This window comes from Schistocerca piceifrons, unplaced genomic scaffold (genome assembly GCF_021461385.2).
Source record: "Schistocerca piceifrons isolate TAMUIC-IGC-003096 unplaced genomic scaffold, iqSchPice1.1 HiC_scaffold_936, whole genome shotgun sequence".
In the NCBI taxonomy this organism is placed as follows: domain Eukaryota; kingdom Metazoa; phylum Arthropoda; class Insecta; order Orthoptera; family Acrididae; genus Schistocerca; species Schistocerca piceifrons.
In genome coordinates this window covers 3,255,001-3,260,000 of record NW_025729208.1, presented here as the reverse complement: position 1 = coordinate 3,260,000, position 5,000 = coordinate 3,255,001, and the positions used below count along the sequence as shown (strand labels likewise).

The 5,000-nt window shown below is 53.0% G+C and overlaps 1 non-coding gene across 1 annotated transcript in view; it reads left to right on the top strand.

The window, feature by feature from the left end:
- Positions 1-3,818: 3,818 nt before the first annotated feature.
- The window catches only part of LOC124771395, a 1,909-nt gene continuing 727 nt past the window's right edge, over positions 3,819-5,000 (top strand). The window contains exon 1 of the ribosomal RNA XR_007013407.1: positions 3,819-5,000. This exon is cut by the window's right edge and continues 727 nt beyond it. This is a non-coding gene — a ribosomal RNA (small subunit ribosomal RNA).

Below are 5,000 nucleotides of genomic sequence, written 5' to 3'. Positions count from 1 at the left end.
CCACGTCAGTGTTGTGTTTCGTGCTTTTCTCGTGTACGTCAAGAGGTGTGATTTTAATTGTGTGCTGCCTGGAGGTTCGCCGTCAGTGCTACGCTGTGTGCTATGCCAGCCGTCGACACCTTTATGCTCCAGTCATACTGTGCCTTGTGTTTCTTTTAATTGTCGCAGTGTGTGGCCTTTTGTGTGTGCTACTTTTAAACAGTTTTTTATCTCCATTTTACAGTCACCCCGTTTTTTGTATATTGCCTTCCATGATGTTCTCCCTTTTTATATCTATGTTCGCCTTCTTCTCTCCTTTGCTGTTTTTAAATGTCTTCTATTGTTTTGTTCTATGTCTTTCGGCTGAAGAGCAGCGCATATGCTGCTGCCAGCCCGCCCCGATAGGGGAATTGAAATACAATAAAGAAAAAAAAAAAAAAAAAAAAGAGTTATTTCCAATATGCGACATTCCCGCTGTCCCTATACATGAGCCGCGACCTGTACCACTTACGAGCGAGAGACGCGATCGCGTTGCTCACTGTACGGCGTCCGATACCGAGCCATCAGCATGTCGGTCCCCATGCGCGTTGCACTCGCACTCGCACTCGCACTCGCAGTCGCAAAAACGTGGGGCAAATATATTACGCGGAAGAGTTATAACAGACCGAGCCCCACTGCATGGGGGGAGTCTTTGTCACTAATGTACACAGATGGAACATTTTGGACTGGAACCAGATTACCCGTACACACGGCGCTGATTAGTAATCAATGCAGAGCCATCAAACTACAGAAAATATATACAACTGTCCGTATACATGCTGAAAGAGTCTGCCCACAATGGGAACCACACGTCAGCTAGACACTCTGATCACGCACCACTCTCTGCTTCTAACAGGCGCACATACAATATGTAAGCACCAGCATGGAACAACATCCAGTGCATCCTCTCCGCCACATTACACAATCCACACTATCACAACCAGACCAGGAGGTCCATGCGGAAAATAGAATATCCCACCCTTTCGACATCCACCATTGCGCAGATAAGGCACCAACACCCACACATGTCCTATACAACGGTGCACCCAACATCACAATAGTACCTCCTGTCACAGCGCACAAACAATGACATGAGTCAAAGACACAGGTCTCACACAAGCATAGAATTGGAGCGCCGCCTCTAATAAGCCAAAGGTGCATCCTGACGTGACAAATCTGATCATGTCACAAGCATTCACATACTATAATCACTATCAACGAACCTGCCGCACCCGCCCCCCCCCTACACCTTTCCTTACAACAACGTGTAACCTAACCTAACCTATGTTGTACCTTAACCTAACCTATGTTGTACCTTAACCTAACCTATATTGTGCCTTAACCTAACCTATGTTGTGCCTTAACCTAACCTATGTTGTGCCTTAACCTAACCTATGTTGTGCCTTAACCTAACCTATGTTGTGCCTTAACCTAACCTATGTTGTGCCTTAACCTAACCTATGTTGTGCCTTAACCTAACCCATGTTGTGCCTTAACCTAACCCATGTTGTGCCTTAACGTAACCCATGTTGTGCCTTAACGTAACCCACGTTGTGCCTTAACGTAACCCACGTTGTGCCTTAACGTAACCCACGTTGTGCCTTAACGTAACCCACGTTGTGCCTTAACGTAACCCACGTTGTGCCTTAACGTAACACACGTTGTGCCTTAACGTAACACACGTTGTGCCTTAACGTAACCCAAGTTGCGCCTTAACGTAACCCACGTTGTGCCTTAACGTAACCCAAGTTGCGCCTTAACGTAACCCACGTTGTGCCTTAACGTAACCCACGTTGTGCCTTAACGTAACCCACGTTGTGCCTTAACGTAACCCACGTTGTGCCTTAACGTAACCCACGTTGTCCGCTAACCTAACCCACGTTGTCCGCTAACCTAACCCACGTTGTCCGCTAACCTAACCCACGTTGTCCGCTAACCTAACCCACGTTGTCCGCTAACCTAACCCACGTTGTCCGCTAACCTAACCCACGTTGTCGTCTAAACCTGCTCTGTAATTGTTATACGACTCGTTCAATTTGTGTAGTGTTGCCCACCCGCAACCCTCGCAATATAGTTCGCTACTCGCACTGCCCGCTCCCCTGTGTATCGCTTCATGTTAAACACCTTGCAAGTCTTGCTCACTTTCCACATGCTCCTGCTGTACACTGTAATGTGGATGGCAGCAGGACGTACATGCCGCCCCCCCCCCCACCCTCCCCACGTCCCCACCTTGCCCCCTGCCTTCGCAAGCTGGTTGGTGAGAAGTTTGCATGTTCAATGCCCTTCGCATGCGACGTACTCAGGCTACGTTGTGGTGCGGCCTGTGTCAACTGTCCGCTGATGTCGTACGCATAAACCACAATCTGTACTGCACATTCGTCCTTATGTACTGAATGATACATCGTGGCACATGTGTGACCGTACAACGACTGCGCCCAAAAACGGCGGACCATACAGTGCAAATATTGTGCACGCAGGTACGTGTCGTCTCCCTATGAGAGCTGGACTGCAGTGTGGTACGCCATAGAGACGTGTGGGAGGAATGGACGCCGTGGATGGCGATCAGCATGAGCTGTCTGTTGATGTATTCGGACCTAGTCGTCTTTCCTCAAACACCGTGATAGCATGGTGCACCGCGTTCCATATCTGCGACATGCTACAGAGGCCGGTTGACAGTCGTTCGAGCAATGGACATCGCATACGTACGGGGGCCACCTTCCACGTATTGTCTAGGCGTGCACATTTTGTTGCGTGTATGTGGGCAGACGTAGTGTGGCGTGACACCTGACACAGGCATGCAATAATCGTTGAAGTTGCTAATGGCGATGGACGCCTACGTTTTCTGGTGAAGTTACGCAAATGAAGAAATGGTAACCCGTTGTGGTGCGGTTGTTCTCGCTAGGGGTGAATCGGTGATGGCGACGATAGGTTGAGGTACTAACCGGTTGTTCCAGCGATACCCACCATGCCGATGAAACTGAACGGCATCTGGGTGTGAAGCGATACGCGGCGGTGGCTGGGTGGGACCGTCCCCGGCCGGTGAGGGGGCGCCTCCCGGCGTGCTGGCCGCGCGGTGCGTGGGCGCACGCGCTACAGCCGGCTGGTGGGGGCGGCCAGTGGCAGGCGCGCCGGCCGACGGACGCGGCAGGCGTCGCAGCTGCGCGCCGGCGCACCCTGCGCGCGTCGCCGTGCGGCCAAAGTAAGTCCTCGCGGGCCCGGTGCGAAGCGCGGTGGACATCTTCAGTGTGCTGGTCCGATTGAGGACTGTGTGCGTTGAGGATGCGCCGCCGCCCGGCGCTCGGCGCCGCGACGCCGTCTGCTGCTCGGTCGCCCCAGCGGTTCTCGCTGGTGGTTTGTATCGCAGCTGTGCGGATGTGTTGGCGCGTGCGCTGTGCTGGGAGAGTTCGCTTCGGCACCCAAGTGGGGCTTTTGTCCTTCTGTGGCGCTGGCGTTGGAGCTGCCGGTCACCGTAGGTGGCGCGTGTTGTCTCCCGCCGGCAATGCCACGACAGCACGCTCCCGGGCCTCTGTCGGCAGCGGCAAGCTCAGTTGGGAGCACGGGTGGTCGCACCGAAAGCGTCTACTCGCCTAACTCCGGGCGATTGCGCCTCTCTCGAACCCGACCAAGTACTTGGGACGGCGCTGCGCGCCGCCGGGACCTGAGAGGGTTTCGAGGTGTATTGTGCAGGGGAGCTCAGCCTCCTCCTGTTTGCAGAATGATTGAGCGGACGCTTGCGTGTTCGCGCGGGCCCCCGGGACACACTCCCGGGCGGCCGGCTGCTCAGCTCTAGTTGACGCAGCTCCCTGGTTGATCCTGCCAGTAGTCATATGCTTGTCTCAAAGATTAAGCCATGCATGTCTCAGTACAAGCCGCATTAAGGTGAAACCGCGAATGGCTCATTAAATCAGTTATGGTTCCTTAGATCGTACCCACGTTACTTGGATAACTGTGGTAATTCTAGAGCTAATACATGCAAACAGAGTCCCGACCAGAGATGGAAGGGACGCTTTTATTAGATCAAAACCAATCGGTCGGCTCGTCCGGTCCGTTTGCCTTGGTGACTCTGAATAACTTTGGGCTGATCGCACGGTCCTCGTACCGGCGACGCATCTTTCAAATGTCTGCCTTATCAACTGTCGATGGTAGGTTCTGCGCCTACCATGGTTGTAATGGGTAACGGGGAATCAGGGTTCGATTCCGGAGAGGGAGCCTGAGAAACGGCTACCACATCCAAGGAAGGCAGCAGGCGCGCAAATTACCCACTCCCGGCACGGGGAGGTAGTGACGAAAAATAACGATACGGGACTCATCCGAGGCCCCGTAATCGGAATGAGTACACTTTAAATCCTTTAACGAGTATCTATTGGAGGGCAAGTCTGATGCCAGCAGCCGCGGTAATTCCAGCTCCAATAGCGTATATTAAAGTTGTTGCGGTTAAAAAGCTCGTAGTTGGATTTGTGTCCCACGCTGTTGGTTCACCGCCCGTCGGTGTTTAACTGGCATGTATCGTGGGACGTCCTGCCGGTGGGGCGAGCCGAAGGCGTGCGACCGCCTCGTGCGTGCTCGTGCGTCCCGAGGTGGACCCCGTTGAAATCCTACCAGGGTGCTCTTTATTGAGTGTCTCGGTGGGCCGGCACGTTTACTTTGAACAAATTAGAGTGCTTAAAGCAGGCAAGCCCGCCTGAATGCTGTGTGCATGGAATAATGGAATAGGACCTCGGTTCTATTTTGTTGGTTTTCGGAACCCGAGGTAATGATTAATAGGGACAGGCGGGGGCATTCGTATTGCGACGTTAGAGGTGAAATTCTTGGATCGTCGGAAGACGAACAGAAGCGAAAGCATTTGCCAAGTATGTTTTCATTAATCAAGAACGAAAGTTAGAGGTTCGAAGGCGATCAGATACCGCCCTAGTTCTAACCATAAACGATGCCAACCAGCGATCCGCCGCAGTTCCTCCGATGACTCGGCGGGCAGCCTCCGG